The sequence below is a fragment of the Chelonia mydas genome, chromosome 11 (genome assembly GCF_015237465.2).
Source record: "Chelonia mydas isolate rCheMyd1 chromosome 11, rCheMyd1.pri.v2, whole genome shotgun sequence".
Classification (NCBI taxonomy): Eukaryota; Metazoa; Chordata; order Testudines; family Cheloniidae; genus Chelonia; species Chelonia mydas.
Genome location: NC_051251.2, coordinates 16,841,264 through 16,861,400, shown reverse-complemented (window position 1 = coordinate 16,861,400; position 20,137 = coordinate 16,841,264). Strand labels below are relative to the sequence as shown.

General features: G+C 46.4%; 1 long non-coding RNA gene across 3 annotated transcripts in view; it reads left to right on the top strand.

Moving 5' to 3' along the window:
- Nucleotides 1-14,032, top strand: part of LOC119567411 — a 33,410-nt gene extending 19,378 nt beyond the window's left edge. For all 3 annotated transcript variants that reach the window (XR_005227416.2, XR_005227415.2, XR_005227417.2), the window contains exons 4-5: nucleotides 8,406-8,525; nucleotides 9,559-14,032. This is a non-coding gene — a long non-coding RNA (uncharacterized LOC119567411). The remainder of the gene's footprint in view (nucleotides 1-8,405; nucleotides 8,526-9,558) is intronic.
- The last annotated feature ends 6,105 nt before the right edge of the window (nucleotides 14,033-20,137 follow it).

Sequence of the window (20,137 nt, the reverse complement as noted above, 5' to 3'; positions counted from 1 at the left end):
GACTGCTGCCAGGGGCTGTTGACAGTGGCTGCTCCAGGGGACTGCTGCTGGGGGCCTCTGAGCAGTGGCTGCTCTGGCCGCCCCGGGACTGCTGATGCGGTCTGCTGACAGCGGCTGCTCTGGCTGCCCGTGGGACCCTTCCTAGCGGTCCCCAGGGCCAGCCACACTGGCCGCTGCTCGGGTGGTCCCCCAGCTGGTGCAGCTAGCTGCGGGGCCACCTGAGCATCCGGCTGCAGAGCTGCTCCAGCAGCGTCTGGTGTGGCTGTCCCGGGGGCCACCTGAGCAGCTGGCCCCATAGCCAGCTGCTTGGGAGCCCTCGGGTCAGCCACACTGGTCACCGTAGAAATCATGGAGCCCTAGTTATATCTTAAACCATTTAATCCTAGAGCACTGACCAATATCACATGCCATTAAGAAAATATTTATTTTGCCAATATACCATTACATAAATCTCTATAAACAGTTTATTTATCAACTGTGCTTCAATATTACAGATTATGTTAACATAATGTATGCAACTTCTCTCTGTGTTAAGAGAGGATCATACTCTCTATTGTAAAAAGTCCAGAAGGACAATGGAGCTTTTGCGTGGTTATCAACATTAGTGCATACTGCACATACTAATTACTGTTTAAATATATCAGGCCCAAATAGTGTATGCTTGATCATTATATGCTTGATCATATAATCTCTGGATGAAACCTATACACTAAACCTGAAATGCCAGACTGTGAAAGAGTCAAACTAAACTGTAATTTAATACCCAATACATCAGCAACCTTAATCTTGTGGCATAATTTCTTACAAGGTGATGCCTTCATCTTTCCCGCATTTAAGACGAACGGTAAATGAGTTGATTGAATAAAGATAGAATCTAAATATTGGACAAGGCTATTAGCAGCAGAAAATCCTATACTGCTATGTTTGAGTAAGATAGAAAATTTATAGGTCACTGACTACAGCCATGGGGATCAATTAGTTATATACCTTTGTCTCAAATAACCACAGGCAAAGAAATCGAGCCAACCTTGGATTTGAATTTAAAGAGTAGACTCTCAAGAAAGGGATCATTAGTAATAACCCTGACTAAGTTAGCACATTTAATTAAGAGTAAACACTGTTTCAAATAGAATTTTCTGATTCTGAGTAAATCTTCCTGAAAGAAGGTTGTGCTGATAGGAAAGTCAAAAATAGCAGCACATGTCCACTTATTTTATAAAAGGATAAAGAGGATGGCTTTTCAGTATAAGCCCCTACAGGAAAAACTGACAATGATACTAATAGAGGTGAAGTGTAATCTGCCCTTCTGCTCTCCTGGTATATTTTACTAAGCTGCATCTTGAAATTTATAACAAGTATATAGACTACAGTATTCCTAAGAACAAGGAGCAGTATAATTTAGTTACTACATTTAAAGAAAATTGTTGACGAACAAACAATTTTCTTACATAAGTATTGAAAGAGAAGGTTCCAAATACAAAACACAACAGAGTTGAGGCACTAATTAAAATATACAGAGGTTTAAAAGGTATAATTTTCAATATGAGTGTCTTTTTTCGTGGATAAAAAAGCTAAACTGGATGTAAAAATTGTTGATGCACCAAAAACCACAGTCCACATGCTCCTTGCTGATTTACTTAACTTTTGGACTGATCAGAATGCCCAAACACCTTCCTATGTGCTGAGCAAAAACCCAATAAATTGTTAAGAGATGAAGTTGATAGGAAATAAAAAAGGCAATACTAGAGGAAACTACTTACCTGTAATTGTGTTTAACTGAAGATTACCCATAGGGCCAGATTCTCAGCTGATGAAAGTTGTTATAGCTCCATTACAGCAAACAGAACTATGCCTGTTTACATCAGATGACAATCTGGTCTGTACCATTCTTGGAAGGAGTAGGGATTTGTGCACCTGCAAACAGTTTCAGTGGGACCTGTCTCATCTCAAAGTTGTAAGCCATTGTTCATAGCAGGAGTCATTTAATGCTACACCTGCTGAGAGGTTTCAGCTGTCCTCTACTCTCCAAGCATCCATTCCTTTTGTAGTGGAAGATGAAAATCCTCCCTATATCACCTCAAATTAAAAGAAGAAAACCATTAACAAACACACACACGATTTACAAAAATCTCAGCTCGGTAGGGAGGTGAGGGGGTGGGCAAGAGGTAATCCTTTGAGATGCCTATCTTCAGAGAACAGCAATTACAAGGAAGTAATTATCTCTTCTCAGGAGACATGCATCCCAGCAGACTCTCAACTCTTGGGGACCAGAAAGAGAAAGCCCCATGGATCTCTCTCTAAGGGGGAGGGTAGGGTATGTGTGTGGGGCAGGGGGTGGGGGAGGAGGAGGAATGGAAAGAGATTGTAACAGGCACCATGTGATTTAAATAATACAGAAGTGGGTGACATTTACTGATAGAGACTCTGTTGGAACAATCCCTGAGTTTGATAACTGCTAGACCAGTGCTACAAGGCTTTCTGAGAAGCAGATGGATATGTTTAGGAGGGTACAGGTGGCTAAGTGGGAGGAGAAATTGCTGGCCTTGGTAGATTGGGAGGGTGATGAAATGTTGTAATTGTTAGGGGTTGGTTTTGTACCTATCTAGTTTATACAGTATGTGCACCAAGGATTTAGGATGGATGTATTTTATAAGTCAGAAAAATACATCGACAAAACTTGAGTTTGCTGATGCAGCAGATGAGGATGCCACTGAAGTTTTAAAAAAATTGATTTTTTAAAAGAAAGGGTTAATTTTTAGAAGGAATGGATGATGTAAGCATCTTGTGTGAGTGCTGGGTCCAGTTCTCTTGTATGTTAGGACAGCTTTGCACTGCTACCCAGAGGTTGGCAGATCCAGACATTTAAGGGTTCCCCATGCAGGCTCATGGTCATGGAACTGCCATTACAGGTTCTAGGTCACTGGCATTAGGGACATGACTGGAGGAAAAGGTCTGTGATTAATATTTCTTTGCAGGTTAACATCCCCAGGTGCTTGATTGGCTTCTCAGGGCAATAGGCAAGTGCTGTATATTAGAGCATGGTCAAACCCCCCTTCTCCCCAAACGGGCAGTGCCTTGCTTAAGGACCGTCTTTGTACACAGACCACGAGCGGCAAAGTGGTGCTCAGCCGGTAGATTGGGTTCTGTGCTGCTGTATTGTAAATGGAGCAGCTGTACGTTTAAAGCAAGTTGACATTTGTTCGTCTTTTCCTAAGGTCCAGGACTGCAGTGCCGCTACTGTCTTTCCCTTAGAAGCAAGACCAGGGTGGAGGATGGGTGGGGCCTGCATTAACTTTCTAATTGTGTCCACAGTCACCTTCTGCTCATCACTATACTCTCTTTGCCTTTGCTATTGCTCTATCCTCTCCTCGTTCTGGTCTCCTCCACGTGTATTTTTTGGGCAAACAGCCCAATTCCCCAAGCACTTTGAGGCCTAGCCCTAAACACCTCTCCGCTGCTGGGCCAGGCCCTTTGATACTGACATGGTTCTGTGGTGGCACCAATGAAGATAAACTGCCCATTTGTTATATTAAAAAAATAAGTCATTTAGCTATCTGGAACAATGCCACTCTGCCTCAACATAGCTAGAAAGCTTATTTTTTAAAAGTAACAAATGGTAGTTAATCTTCATTGCTGCCACCAGAGAGACATCAATATTAAAGGGCCTGGCTGAGCAGTGAGAGCAGCTACAGCAGAGATGTATTACTGTTGGCATCTCCAGTCAGGACTCATTAAGAACTTTGGGAACTGGGCTGATTGCCCAAGAAATGCAGGTGGGATTGGAGAAGAGGAATAGCAGGATGCAGGAGAGAAATCCAGGAAACAAGACAACCAGAGGTCAGCACAGTTCACGGCAGTGTGGGCTGAAAACAGTCCCAAATGCTTCATTTACAGTGGTCCTTCTAATAGTAAGTCGTAGTAATTAGTTTTTCTATAGTATTTTTCCTCTTCAGAGCTGAAAGCACTTTACAAAGGAATGTGATCATTATCCTCATTGTACAGCTAGAGAAACCGAGGCACACAAAGGTGAAGTGACTTGCCCATTGACATTGTGCAGGTAAGGGGCATCAGCAACGTCAGTATGAAAATGTTTCAGTATCTGGCCTTTGGTCTGTGTCCTTTTCACTGGCAACACCAGAATATTTGCTCTAAGACTATTTCTGCCCCAGAGTCCTTTTTCTCTTCCAAGCAGCCACATAGCAGCCCTTATTTTCCAACTCTGGAACTAGAGCTAGGCAATCAAGACTAGTACTGTGGGTCTCCAGTTTTATATAGAGCAGCACAGTTTCAGCCAGATCATGAAAACAAGAGGGATCTGTCTCCTTTTTAAAAGCCTTCTTAAAGATTCACTTCTGAAAGCCCAAACACCAACCCAAATCAGTTAACTGCCCCCCTACCACAAAACTGCATGCACGGACAAGAGAAATATTCAAAATGAATCCCTTCCTCGAGGTCTCCCAGTGTTTGTCTTATGTGTGTCTGTGTTTCAGACTGGTTTCAGAGTAGCAGCCATGTTAGTCTGTATCCGCAAAAAGAAAAGGAGGACTTGTGGCACCTTAGAGACTAACAAATTTATTTGAGCATAAGCTTCCAAAAGCTTATGCTCAAATAAATTTGTTAGTCTCTAAGGTGCCACAAGTCCTCCTTTTCTTTTTGTATTTCAGATTGTAAGTTCTTTGGAGAAGGGGTTAGCTGTATCTGTGAACTTGTACGGTGCTTAGCATTAGCACATAATCAGAACTGAAACAATATCATTTACACTGAGCAGAAAAAACAAAAATAAAAGAGTTTATAAAAGGAGACATGAGACATTTTTATAAAGCACCTGCAAGATTCGAGAAGGAAATATTGAAGGCATCAAGTTACCATCTCTAGGAGTTACCCTGGCAGAGAGACAGCCACTGCTGACGCTGCTTCATGCAGAAGGAATCTCAGGATCACTAACCCAAAATGTTCAAAATAATGAGCCAGCTCCTCCTCCCGCCCCCACCCCCCAATCTTGATGTAGGTGTAAAAATCATTTTTTTAAAAACAATGACTGAGGTTCTTTTTATTTGCCTTCTGGCATTTGAGCCTTTAAGATTCACATTTCCACATTTTGCTCTGCAACCATGAGGACTAGATTTTTTTTTTTTTTAAACGGAAGTGAAGATTCTCTCAGAACCATCTCAGCCCAGGAGCTGGGGCTTTAAGACAGTCACCAAATATCATGACAGGCAGCAACGCTGGATCCGTCTTGAGCCTGGGCTGCCTCTTCCCCAAACAGCTCAGGTTCTCTGTCATGCTTTGGCTTCTGAAAACTGGCTTTATATCTCTCTTCACGTTTTTGAAAAGCTATTCCTCCCTCACTCTAGACAGGATGATAGCAGCTTGGGCAAGCTACCTGAAGGATTCATCCACCTTATCCTATCTTTGGTGTGTGTCCAACCTCCATCACATCATCATATTTTCCCAGCCATTCTATTCCAAACGAAGTAAGTGTTCCTCTCAGACCCTTTCCCTTAGAAAAGGTGCCTATAGTGGACAGTGTCTCTTTCCACTCTCTCTCTAGCAATTGCTTTAAGCTTGGCCATTCAGACCCTTTCTGTAGTTGGAGACATTTCATTTCACACTTTCCAGCACTGACAAATGAATGAATGGATCTTAATGGTTATGCATCATTTCCTTTGTGTCCCCTACTAATAGCAACAATCTAAGTCTCACTAAGAGGCTGGTTCCTGCAGAGGGCAGGAATTTCTCATTTCTTGGAATGACGTATTTGCATGTTCCCCATAGACCGGGGTGGCCTAACGTACTGACCCCGCCAGCCGCATAGGACAATCTTCAGAAGTTTGAGAGCTGGGGCGCTCTTGCCCGCGCTTGGGGCGTCAGCCCTGCCAGGAGGGGGATCTCAGGGCTTCAGCTCTGTGGGAGATGCCTGCCGGAACTCAGGGCTTGAGCCCTGTGGCAGGGTGGTGGATCTAGGGGCTTCTGCCCTTCAGGGAGGGGGGTCTTGGGGCTTCACCCCTGTGGGAAGCGCCTGCTGCGGTTTGGGGCTTCAGCCCTGCTCCTGCTAAAGCCCCGAGCCCTGGCAGGTGTGACCCGTGGAGCTGAAGGCCCGAGACCTACCTCACCGCTGGGAAGAAGCCACAGAAGACATGGGGAGGGGCACGAGAAGTGGCCCCCACCCCACCCTGATTTTTGTCAGGGTTTGCTGGCTCCGCTCGGTACCACCGGGCCCCCTCCCTGCGCGGCAGCTGCTGTAGCCAGCAAGCTGGGAGCTGCAGGAGAGGCAGCAGCAAACAACTGGGAGCTGCAAGGAGGGACTGCTGAGGGTAAGGGGGGGCATGCCTCAAGCTTTGGCGGGGGGGGGCAAATCTTCAAATTGTGTCTCCCCACTCTCAACAGGCACCAGTCATCTCTGGCAGAAGCCCCTAGCCCCACCACAGGGCAAAAGCCCTGAGGGTTCTTCCCCCCCCAATGTTGTAGATGGAGAAAGAGGGGTGTGGATGCTTTACTGTACATTCCTTTTGGATGTGTTAATTGAGGGTAGGGAAGTGTACATGAGGCCAGGAGAGCCTGTTGAGAGGCTAGGGTGTACCACAAGAGGATCCATTTGCTGGTTTCCCTTGATAAATCACTTCCTCCTCCTCCCTTCCAGATCAGTCCACACCCAACAGCAGCAGACACCACAGTCCCATATCATGGAGTTGATCCTGCAGCTTTTACTCAAGTGAGTAAGGGATCAGGCCCTACATTGTGTGAGTCTCTCTCTTACACACTTGAATCCCCATCACAGTCACACAAGCTAGCTCTACACACAGCTCCAGCAGATCAGAGTGAAGGTCTTTGTTTGAAAGACACATTAAACAAAAGAACTCGACTAGTAGACTTGTACCTGAGTTCTGGAGGGCCTTCTGGGTGGGAAAGCTGAATGTTACAGGGAGGAAGAGTACATTTTAGCATATTATGAAGTAAATAATACTCCCCTTGCACTGTGTAAACAAACACATTACAGTTGCACAGTTTAATAATGGAGTTTACTCATCACCGTTAACAGCATAATTCTAGTAATTAAGCCAAATAATCCCAGCAAATGATGCAGCACATTTCCCACAAAGTATAGCTAATTTAAGTAATCAGCTAATTTTTATGGTATAACCATCTTCATGTCACAGCAAAATTGTAATGTACTAGATAAAATTACAAAAAGGAAATTCCAAATTAATTTTAAACAGCGCTCTAGATTTTTACTTTAAGTGGAAGCTTCTAATAAGAAAAAAAATCAGTTTACTCCAAGGCAATAAACCAGTTATTTTAGAAATGTTAAGAGTTGCCAAGTTTTTTAAACAATATAATGTGATATTATTGGGTTATAAATATAGCTAAAAATTGACAAGAATGTTTTCTATACATATTCTCTCTTCCAGAACCCCTATATATATTTTTTAAAGGTTTTAAAGTTATGAGAAAACTTCACCTATGAACAAAGGCCATTTGGCTCTTGCAAATGAAGTAGTGTCAGGGATGAAATGTGGTTCACAGAGGTGGAGGATGAGTGAAAAGATGAGAGAACCCTCCTCATTCCAACAGGGAGACAGAAGATGCCTCAGAGAAAGAGACGCAGGGCTGGGTAACCAGTTGCTAGTTTTTATACACATCTTGTAAGAGTCAACAGGCTGGAGATAAACTTTTAAAATGTGTCTAAACATGTAGCTTGAAAGTCTGTCTCTTTCACCAGCGTAAGTTGGCTCAATAAAAGCTGTTACCTCACCCACCTTGTCTCTTTAAACATACATGTTTACTAGGGTAAACACTAGGGTGCGGACAACTACAAGTGATTTCACAAGAGGACACTAGAAATAGTGGAAAATATCTTTGGTAAAAACTTGGGGTGTGGTTGTAATATGACCTTGTTTTTGAAAAACATTTGAAAAAAAATATTGTGAAGGGGGGATATGCCATAAGGGCCCCTATTTCCCCAACTACTTGAGCCAACGTGATGGCTACCAGAAATGCTGTGTTCATCAATAAAGGGAGGAGTGAGCAGATCAAGATCTCTATTTGCACCGATGGCTAAGGTATTTAAGAACCAGAGTGAGGTTCCAAAACGAGAGTAGGACATTTGAGTGGTAGAAAGATTTCTGAGCTGCCTAAGGAACCTCATTGTCATTGGATGGTTGAATATGAAATAACCTTTTACTGGAGCATGGAAAGCTGTGATAACTGCCAGATGGATTCTAATGGAGCTCAGCGACAGCCCAGAATTTTTTTTAATTATAAAATGCAGTCCAGCATATCTGATAGCAATGAGGTTGGTGGAATGTGTTTGAGGTCACATCAGCAGGCAAATCTTGTCCATTTTGTAAGTAATTGTAGAGAGTCTAGATGGTAGTAATGGCACTCTTTTTACTTCCTCTGAACAGGTCATTTCTAATCCCGTGAACCATCAACCAGCCATGCTTTGAGGGGAAGAACTCTGAGATTGGGGTGAAGGATCTTCCTGCCTTCCGAAGAGAGATGAGGAGCAGTCTGAAGAGTGACTGGTGAGTAAATGGCCAGGTAAGGAAACCAGGTTTGTCCAGGCCAGGTCAGAACTATAAGAACAACTCTGGCTTTGTCCTTTTATATTTTGAGTAGAACTTTGGATATTAGAGGAGTCTGGGGGAAAACACACAGTATATCTGACAATCACTGAAAGTGAAAGGCATCTTCCACGGATCAGTGGGACCCTGACCACCTCTGGAGCAGAACTGGGTGCATTTCTTGTTTATCCTGGCCTGTGTCCCTGGCCCCCTGAGGGCCCACCCAGGGCAGGTGGAGGGTCTGCAGCTCCTCACAGCTGCCTGCAAGGCTCTTCCCCCAACCCAGCTCCAGATTCCAGTCTGGGGGCTAGGCCTCGGGGGCCAAAGAGCCACCTGGTCACCTGTGGTCAGCTGCAGATTCTCTATCTGCTCTGGGTGGGAGACCCAGGGAGTGGGGACACGAGATGGGGGCTGCTCTCAGCCCTCCCACCCCACCCTGGGCAGATGGAGGGTCTGCAGCTCCCCAAGCCACTCTTACCTGGCCTTGGCTCCAGCTTCTGGCCTTGCTGCAGGGGGGCGCGAGGCCTTGGGGGAAGAGGAGAAGCAGGGGGCTGGGCCTGTAGCAAAAAGTGGGAGAGCCATGGCCTGTTGGACTCCCGTTCCGGCACCCCGGTTTAATCTTAATGCCAAAATCTGCAACAAAATTGACTTCAGGTATAGTAGAGTGCAGGTACAGGTAATATCAGAAGGCTGAATTCAGCCCTGAGTATTTCAGTAAGTTTAGAAAAAGCAAAGATTTTTAACGATTAATTTTTCTAGTATGTTTAGGTAAAAGCCTACAATCCACAAAAGATTTAAGAAATCATTAAAATCTATGAAAGCTCAACTCCGTGGAGGAAGCTCAGCATGAGGTGCTGATTAATTTCAAAACGAAGGGTCAGAAACAGATGAGTCATGATCTTTGTACTGCTAATGTCATTTATGTAGTATGCACTATAGTAGTTGGTCCAAGAAAAGATATTACCTCACCCACCTTGTCTAATTTCTTGTGTAGGTGACTTTCAGAAAACTGGAACAAATAGTGGATATGTACTACAGTAACTCCCCCTGCTGACCAACCATGATATTGAAGAAAGCATAGGGGGCACTTCCATCTCAGGATATAAACAGAAAACTGGCTAAAATTTTGAGAAAGTAACAATTTACCTGCTACCTGGTTTATCAGTCCAGTTTGAAACCCAATTACAAGCATATGGGATCCTGATTGACTCAGAGCAAATCAAGACATTCTGATTCACTTTGTTTTTTTTAAAAAAAAGTAATTAAGTGGACATGTATAGTTTGCCCCGCAACTTTTCACTACTATGTTATTCTTCCAAAGAAGACCCATTAAAACTCATAATGGACTCTGGAATCTTATTAATTTACTGCTGGTAAATACTGTCAATTGCGGTTTGAAAGGTCATATTGAATTCTAGAGATAAAGGTGTTATTAAGCTTGAGAAATCATTTATATTGGAACCCAGACTATGGTACATAGATAATTAAGATGGGTGCCAATTTTCCTTATTATAAAACTTTAACCAAGATGTGTCAAATTCAGGCCTGGTCTAAGGAACAACTGCCATGGAAGGGTCTAATTCAGCAATGTAACTTTCATCCAGAGATTCAATTTGTAGAAACACATTTAAGCAGGGCTTATTACACACCTTGAAAGTTACATCTCACAGACCACTTTACCTTCCCCCTCCCATTTATCAGTGGGAAAACTACCTCCTTTCTTGTAATGATCAAACAACCTGTGCTACCCACAGCAATTGTTTATATGGAAAATCAGTATTATAAAATTTTTAATGTGGATAACTGTAATGTGATTTGCTATCTTGGGAGGGAAAAAAAGCAGAGCTAGCATCATATGACTAGCCCGATGTCCATGATCATGGACATTGACAGTTTGGGAACCCTGGCTTTAAAGACAAATTGTAACCAAATGCTTATTTCTGTTAAGAAAACAAGACAATTTTTAATTTGTTTTTACAGACATACAATAAATATGAAATATACAAGACAAAAATTTCACACCAATTGATTGTATTACATAAGCAGTTCATTAGAATACATGATGTTTTCTTTTTCATTAGCCCTTTCATAAGGTTTGGTACTGGATATTACCAAATGTAAATCTCTATCAATACTATTTTCTCCCATTTTCATCATAATATATATATTTCAAATAATCACACATGTACTGATTTTTTAAAAAATATATAAGCAGTGTCTGAAATTCCTAATATATGCCAATAATTTCTGTGTTTTAGGCCTGTACAAGTTCTAAAATATTTCATTGTTTAATCTGTTTTTGATTCTTGTGGATTAAAAAAATACTATGCTATACTTTTTACTTCACCAAAACCCCTAAGAAAATGAATAAAGTGTCAGACTATGGAATTCCATGTTAAAGCTAATATTTGCTTGCCATGAACTAATGACTGAGTTCTGGTCTTTGCTACTCCAGATTTATACTAGTGAAATGAAAAGCACAAGTTGGTGCTAAAGTAGGGGACTACCTTCCAGTTCCTAAGAAGACATGTGTCTTCATTTCAGAATCATAGAATATCAGGGTTGGAAGGGACATCAGGAGGTCATCTAGTCCAACCCCCTGCTCAAAGCAGGACTGATCCCCGACTAAATCATCCCAGCCAGGGCTTTGTCAAGCCTGACCTTAAAAACTTCTAGGGAAGGAGATTCCACCACCTCCCTAGGTAACGCATTCCAGTGTTTCACCACCCTCCTAGTGAAAAAGTTTTTTCTAATATCCAACCTAAATCTGCGCCACTGCAACTTGAGAGAGTTACTCCTTGTTCTGTCATCTGCTACCACTGAGAACAGTCTAGAGCCATCCTCTTTGGAACCCCCTTTCAGGTAGTTGAAAGCAGCTATCAAATCCCACCTCATTCTTCTCTTCTGAAGACTAAACATCCCCAGTTCCCTCAGCCTCTCCTCATAAGTCATGTGTTCCAGTCCCCTAATCATTTTTGTTGCCCTCTGCTGGACGTTTTCCAATTTTTCCACATCCTTCTTGTAGAGTGGGGCCCAAAACTGGACACAGTACTCCAGATGAGGCCTCACCAATGTCGAATAGAGGGGAACGATCACGTCCCTCGATCTGCTGGCAATATTTAGAATATTTATAACGTTTTCTTGGATTTATAATCACTCAGGAAATCATGGTTACATGTTCTTTTCTGCATGCATATTTTTGTTATTGAATGGAAATCAGATAAAATGCTACACTTCTATTTATCAAAAATAGATCAAGATTTAAAACCCTTTGAAACCAGGATTTATTTATTTGCAAATGCAATATGCATCAGTGATCAGCAATTGAGGCTCTGGTCTCATCAAAGGAAAATGGGTTAAAAAATTTTGCAGCACATGAATATTTCATACAAGATGTATCCCTGGAACTTGCTGTGCTTTGAATTATTAGAAAGAGTCTGGAAACTTTAAGCACTTTTGTACAAGTATACACTATTTTCATCAGTTACACCTAGTGGTTTCACTATAGTTTTGCAGGGCTGTCTGCCTTAGAATCCTGGTTTCTGAATTCATTTCATGATGAAGAGCGCTGAAATTTAGTACAAAATGTTAATGCTCTAATGAGCATTAACATTATTATGTTACAGTTAATAATTTCATGGGTTTTTCTCATCTTTAAATGCTAAACTTTTAAAACCTACCAACCTCTATAGACAAAATAATGATTTCCAAAACATATTTTTGTTTAAAGACCACCCCATAAACCTCCACCCCAAAAGCCTCAGGTATCAAAGTATCTCTTCCAAGATTCATTGTGCTATACTGTGTGAATTTTAAAATCATAACTCCCCACTGAACTCAGTATGTTCTACTTAGAAGTCAATGTAACACTGTGACCAAAAAATGACTACTTTTAATATAGCTGTGTCTAGATTGCATCACAACTGGCAATTAACTTCTAAATTTAATATGCATGGTATTTACTAGAAACTAGATCACAGTTTTATATCCTAGTCATTTCATATTCAATCAGATAAACACAAAAAACTTCCCATGTACATTTTCTAGTTAAATGAAATTTCTAGCCCTAACTTTCCAGCGGCTCAACAAGGTTTTGCTCCTTCCAATGAATGTGCTGTTTTTATATTATTTTAAATGATCACCTTCCTTCCTTCTCTCCCATTTTGCAACTTCCGGAAGGAGACTTTCCACTCTACTGTTAGCACTGCTGTTTCTCAAGCTGAAGGAAATATAGGCAGCCAATGCAAAGATAACAGCTGCAGGCACAATACAATCTCAGTAGCATAAACCAACGAGCAAACTTCCTGCTGCATACTGACCCAAGTGCAAACAGAGCAGCCATACTGGGAAATCTGTTAAGAGAGACTTGAGGCTCAAGTCCACGAGCGCACATATATTGATGTTGATACTGACAATTAATCCTTCTAAAAATGAATGATAAATCCTACTGAAATGGATAGGATCCCTTACACCACTGATTTAGAGCCCAACATTATAACAACTGGAGCCAAAGACACCTAAGACTCTACATAATAAAGCTGCTATTGTCTTGGGTACAAGAGAATAATGGCTTGAGTGAACAGTTAGAATGCTAGGGTCACTACATTTTTTACTGCATCAAGTCCCATTGGCGGATACTATGCAAAATCCTATTAAAGTAAGACTATTCCAGAGGTATATTACACATGGAAATACTGTGTACGAAGAAAGATCAAGCTGCTTGTAAGAGCCTTATTTCAATAAAATTCTGACTCAAAACCCACTGGAAAACCATGGAAAGACTGCCATTTACTTCAGAGGGCTTAAATTAGTTGGGGAAGCAACTTTGCTGAAGAAAAAATTGAAAGGACAACCTGACTGTACTTTACTTTGCAAAAAAAAGGTTACTTACTTTCTCGTAACTGTTGTTCACGTCCATTCCACATTAGGTGTGCGCACACCGCACAAACTTCTTCCCTTAGCAGCTCCTGTCGGGCCGGCGGGATCCCCCAAGTGATGCCACTGCACCGTGCATATATACCCCCCGCCGGCCCAACCCCCTGCAGTTACTTCTTGCCAGCGACTCCGACAGAGGGGTAGGAAGGTGGGTGGTGGAATGGATGTGAACACCACATCTCGAAGAACAACAGTTACGAGAAAGTAAGTAACCGTTTTTTCTTTCTTCGATTCCGTTTACGTCCATTCCACATTAGGTGAATCACAAGCTTACCTCTGGAGAAGGGTAGGAGTCACAGAACAACCGCTCGGAGGACCGCTCTGCCAACTGCCACGTCTTCTCCAGCCTGCTGGTTGACCACGTAGTGGGTTGTGAAAGTGCGCACAGAGGACCAGGTGGCTGCTCTGCAGATCTCCTGGATTGGGACCTGTGCCAGGAACGCCGCTTGCATCCTGGTCGAGTGGGCCGTGACCGCCGGGGCTGGAACCAGAACACCTGCGAGCTCATAGCACGCCTGGATGCAGCTTGCAATCCAAGACAAAATCCACTGCACCGATACTGGGAGGCCTATCATCCTCTCGGCTACAGCTACAAACAGCTGTATGGATTTGCAAAAGGGCTTGGTGCGCTGCAAATAGAACGCCAGCACTCGATGCACATCCAGGGTGTGCAAGTTGCGGTAACTCGGGTCCATATGGGATTTCGGAAAGAACACTGGCAGACAAATGACCTGGCCCAAATGGAATTGGGAGATCACCTTACGGAAGAACTTGGGGTGCGGCCGGAGCTGCACCTTGTCCTTGTGAAATACTGTATACGGTGGCTCAGAGGTGAGGGCCCTCAGTTCGGACAACCTTCTGGCCGAGGTAATGGCAACCAGAAATGCCACCTTCCAGAAAAGGTGGAGGAGGGAACAGGAAGTGAGAGGCTTGAAAGGGGGTCCCATGAGTTTAGAGGGGACCAGGTTAAGGTTCTATGGAGAGACTGATGGGCGGGAGTAGGGGAACACCCTCTCCAACCCTTTAAGAAACCGTCCCACCATTGGGTGGGAAAACACCGAGCCCCCCGAGAACCCCGAATGGAAGGCCGCCAGGTGCACTTTGAGTGAGGATGGGGCTAGTCCTTGCTGCTTGAGGTGCAGGAGGTACTCCAGGATTGCCTGCACCAGGGCCTGGCATGGCTGCATCTGTTGGGGTTCACACCAACATGAGAACCTTTTCCACTTGGCCATATAGGCTGCCCTCGTAGAGGGCTTTCTACTGCCAAGCAGAATCTGCTGCACTGGAAGGGAGCACTAGCTCTTCAGGGCATTTAGCCACAGAGCCTCCAGGCTGTCAGGTGGAGTGACTGTAGGTTGGGGTGGAGAAGCCATCCACTGTCCTGTGTAATGAGGTCCCGGTATAGGGGCAGGACTTCTGGGGCCTCCACCAACAGCTCTAGGAGCGATGTTTACCAGTGCTGGTGGGCCCAGGCTGGGGCGATGAGGATCACCACCGGCCTGTCCCTGCGCACCTTGAGTAGGACCTTGTGCACCAAGGGGAGCAGGGGGAAGGCATATATCAAGCCCCCTCTCCATGGGGCCGCAAACGTGTCCATGAGTGAGCCTGGGCTGTGACCCTGGAACAAGCAGAACCGTGGGCACTGGGCGTTGGCAAACAGATCTACCCGGGGGAACCCCCGCCTGCGGAAGAGCAAAAGCATGTCTGCCCTGAGCATCCACTCATGCATGCGGTACAACCGGCTGAGGGAGTCCGCCAGCTCATTTCGTACCCCCAGGAGATAGGACGCCTCGACGTGAATTGCATGGGCTATGCAAAGGTCCTAGAGGAGGAGAGCCTCGCGACAGAGTGGCGAGGAATGAGCCCCACCCTGTTTGTTTATATAAAACATGGCAGTAGTGTTGTCTGTCAAAACTGTCACGCTGTGACCACTCAGAGTGGCGTGAAAGGTCTGGCAGGCAAGACGAACCGCCCTGAGCTCCTTCACATTGATATGGCGCTACCGCTCTACTCCGGACCACAACCCCTGTGTTATGAGGTCCCCCAGGTGAGCCCCCAACTGTGGTCTGATGCGTCCATCACCAGCGTCAGGTCCGGCTGTGGGGCGGGAAAGGGGATGCCTTCGCAAACCACAGGCTGGGACTGCCACCACAGCAGGGAGTCCAGCACGTCCCTTGGGGCTGTCACTACCAAGTCCAGGGGGTCCCTGCCTGGGCGGTATACCCAAGCGAGCCACGCCTGCAGAGTCCTGAGTCTGAGTCTGGCATGCCTGACCACATGTGTGCATGCTGCCATGTGGTCCAGCAGCCGCAAGCAGCACCTGGCCGTTGTCGTTGGAAACTGGCGCAGGGAGGCCACCGCTTGCTGGATAGCCCAGAATCGGGATACCGGAAGGCTTGCCCTGGCCTGCACTGCGTCCAGGATCGCCCCTATGAATTCCACTCTGCGCGGGTACAAGCGTGGACTTGGGGACGTTGACCAGGAGCCCCAGCTCGCAGAACAATCTCAGGGCCACCTCCACATGGCCCCGCACTTCTGCCTCAGATCGGCCCACCAGGAGCCAGTCGTCAAGGTACAGGTACACGCGGATTCTCTGCCTCCGTAAGGAGGCAGCCACCACCGCCCTGCACTTCGTGAACACCCTTGGGGCCGTGGCTAGACTGAACGGGAGAACTGCAAACTGGTAATGTTCTCGGCCCACAGTGAAGTGTAGGAACCGCCGATGTGCTGGGTGGAAGGCGATATGAAAGTACACGTCCTTCATGTTGAGGGCAGCATACCGGTCCCCCGGATCCAAGGAAGGGATGATGGTGCCCAGAGAGACCATGCGGAACCAGGCCCTGATCAGGAACTTGTTGAGCCCGCACAGGTCTAGGATGGGGCAAAGGCCCCCTTTGGCCTTGGGGATGAGGAAGCACTGGGAGTAGAACCCCTTCCTCCTCAGGTGTGGCACAGCCTCTACCGCTCCCCACCTCTAGCAGTGAGCGGACTTCCTTCTCTAGGAGATGCTCATGAGAGGGGTCCCTGAAGAGGGACTGGGAGGAGGGGTGGCAGGTGAACTGCAGCGAGTACCTGTTCCGCACCGTGCATAAGACCCAATAGTCTGACGTAATGGTGGACCACGCACGGGAGAAACGGGACAGGCGGTTCAGGAAACAAAGGGATGGATCCAGTGACTGGTCTGGTACGCTGTCCTCGAGCGCACCTTCAAAAGTCTGGCTTAGTGCCCAGCTGGGGTTTGTGCTGGCCTTGGTTCTGGCCTGGCGCATTATTGTTACTATTGTTGTTGTGCCATGGCCTGTTATCCCTGCCTCACCTGTGGTAAGGCTCATGCCTATGGCGAGGCTGGTACTGGCGTTGAGGAGGAGGTTGCAGCTTAAAGAGCTTCCTCTGGGTCACCGGGGTGTGCATACCCAGCGACTTAAGCATAGCTCTCGAGTCCTTGAGGCGATGCAGCCTTGTATCTATCTGGTCCAAGAAGAGCCCAGACCCTTCGAAGGGGAGGTCCTGGAGTGTATTCTGGACCTCGGGCGGCAGGCCTGACTCCTGGAGCCACGCCGAGCACCTCATGACCACCCTTGACGCGATTGTTCTAGCCGCCGCGTCTGCTGAATCCAGGGAGGCTTGGAGAGAGGTCTTGGCTACTGCCTTGCTCTCGTCCACCAGGGCCGTGAACTCCTGTTGGGAACCTTGCGGGATGTTGTCCTTAAACTTCCCCACCACCACCTAGGAGTTGAAATTGTGCCTGTTGAGGATGCCCTGCTGGTTCGCAATCCTCAACTGAAGGCCCCCAGATGAGTACACCTTTCTGCCAAAAAGGTCCAGGCCTTTTGCCTCCTTGGCCTTAGGGGCCAGGGCCTGCTGTCCCTGGCACTCTCTTTTGTTTACCGCTGAGACCACTAGGGAGAATGGACTCGGGTGACAGAACAGGAACTCATAGCCCTTAGATGGGGCAAAGTATTTACGCTCCACTCCTTTGGCCGTTGGAGCACAGGAGGCCGGGGTCTGCCATATAGTCTTATAGTTGGACTGAATGGTCTTAATGAGCGGGAGCGCTATTCTGGATGAACCTTCGGGGCTCAAAATGTCCACCATGGGGTCTTCCTGCTCCACTGTCTCCTAGGCCTGCAACCCCAAGTTTTGGGTGACCCTGCGCAGCAATTCCTGGTGGGCTCTATGGTCTATCGGCAAAGCGCCGGACACCTCTGTACCCTCCACCACCTCATCGGGGGAAGACGAGGAAGTTAGCTGCTGCTCGACCCCCTCTGGTTCGTCCTCCTGTTCCCCTTCTCCCATGGGAGGGGCCTCCGGCTCAGGCCGGGGTGAGAGTCCATGGGACGGCACCGGGCTCGGTGCCGGTCTCTCCGGTTTACGCTAGGGGGATACTGGAGGCCTGGATACTGTAACCTCCGGCACCATCTGGCGTCAGTGCAGCGACCGGGACCCCTGCACCGAGTAACTTGCCCTGGATGGTGCCCCTTGGCACTCCTGATGGGCCCAGGGGTCCAGAAGAGCCAATGGCCTGGCAGCCCCCATTGGGGTTGCCAGCTCCCCTAAAGGTCCCTGCTGTCCGGGGCCCGGTGCAGGTAGCTATAGCGGCGGACTGCAGCGACGCCCATCGCAAAGGCCGTGGCGGTGCCAATGATCTGCGCCGGCGGGAGACCGAGTGGCTCCTGGCTGAGCGGGAGCAGTACCGGTATCCCCGGGACCGGGATCTGGATCGGGACGGTCTGTGGGAGTCCTCTGGCGAGAGCCGTCTCAATTCCTCCCGGTGCCAGTCTCTGGGTGGTGCCGGAGAGCGGCGTGCCCTTTCCGGTGCTTCTTCGCGCCGACCCGCTGCCGGTGCCGCAATCTCCTTCTGGGCCGCTGGTAAGTGTGAGTTGCCGGAGCTCAACCGGGACCACCTCCGGGAGCGGTGCTGGGATGGTGTCCTCAAGCAGCACACCATTGCTGGCTTACCCCTCAATAGCACCCAAGGCATGGGTGCCGGAGGGTTCTCCCCATACGGAAAGGGGCTCGCCGCTGACAGCTCGATGAGGTCCTTTGCAGCCTCAAAAGGTGCCAGGCGTAGAGAGCTGCTCTGTTATGCCCTCAAGCCCATCGTCTGCACTGAGCTCACTTAGGTCTGGGCTCGGTAGGGCTTGTGCTGCTGGGACCGCAGCCTTCCCACTCTTATCAGCGCTCGGGGCCTTGGGAGGCGCCAGCTTCCTGTGCAGGGAACAACCGTGCCTTCCTTTCAGCTGCACCGGGGGCCGCACTGGGGAGGATGAGCGGTGCCAGGGCCTAGCCTGGCACTCTGGGGCCGACAGTTTACTGTGCTTAGCTGGTGCCGGGTCTCTCGATGGCTCCGGGGCACTACGCACCGAGAAAGCCTGAGCCAGCATCAGGCACTCCGGGCCCGGCGGCTGCAATGCGGTCTCCATCAACAGTTGCTTTAGACGGAAGTCTCTTTCTTTCCTTGTCCTTGGCTTAAACACCTTGCAAATCCTACACTATTCAGTTTGATGTCCGTCCCCCAAGCAACATAGACACGAGTCGTGGGGGTCATTAACTGGCATAGGTTTGCGGCACGTGGCGCAAGTTTCCGACGCTCATGCACGCAACGCACGCACACCTAATGTGGAATGGACGTGAAGAAGCACTTGAAGAAGAACCCCATTGACTGTAGGGAACATATTCATGGAAATACTGTTATACTAGCACTGTGCACTGAAATCAGTACAAAACTCAACTAGGTATGTGATACAGTAGAGCTGTTTAACCCTCAATGCTAGGCATCACGATACTACCATGGATAAAAGGGCAGCTTTGAAATCAACAGAGCAAGAGTCCTATTAATTTCAATACAATTTCATACAGTAAAGATGATGCACAGTACAACTATGTCGGAAAACTGGGTAAGTATAACAGAGGAATTATATTTCTGAAAAAACAAAGCAATAGGGAATTATACTTGTAATGTCATCCTTATCCAAAGAACCAGGATGAAGGAGCTAAATGAAAGGAAACAAAATATGAAAACTATATTCAATGTTCAAATAAAAGCCTACAAAGGGCTGCTGCTTCATTTTCAAATCACCTCCTTGGATATAAGCTGCTTAAGATCATCCACATTTCCCTGAGAAATCATGCTATGGTATTATATAAAGTGCGAAGAACTAGTGTTATTGCAACACAAGGTTGGAAAAACCAAACCAAAACCAACAAAAAATACAACATAAACAGGCAAAAAACCTCCCAAAGAAATATCAAAAGGTAAGGTTTTCACTGCATCAGTAACTCTTATCAAGCTGCACAACTATATATTCAGTTATGCAGTACTTAACCGAAATGATAATATAGTGAGGATTTACACTGGAAGTGAGAGAAAAAGTAACAGGACCACAATATAGTCATATAACTCAGTTGTGCAAAAGAAACCTTAACTTCTGCTATTTTCTGATTTTTGTGTATCTTATTTCTCAGTACTAGCATTGCGTTAATGATCGGGGGTGCGGTGGGATTGCATTGCATTTGCCTGTCTTCTTTGTGTTAAATTCAGAAAACAGAAAAGTTTCCGGATCACTAGTTAAGAGACACTAGCCCGTCTGTGACCAGCAATGCTTGTTAAAGAAAACTGTATAATTATGCAGATGTGC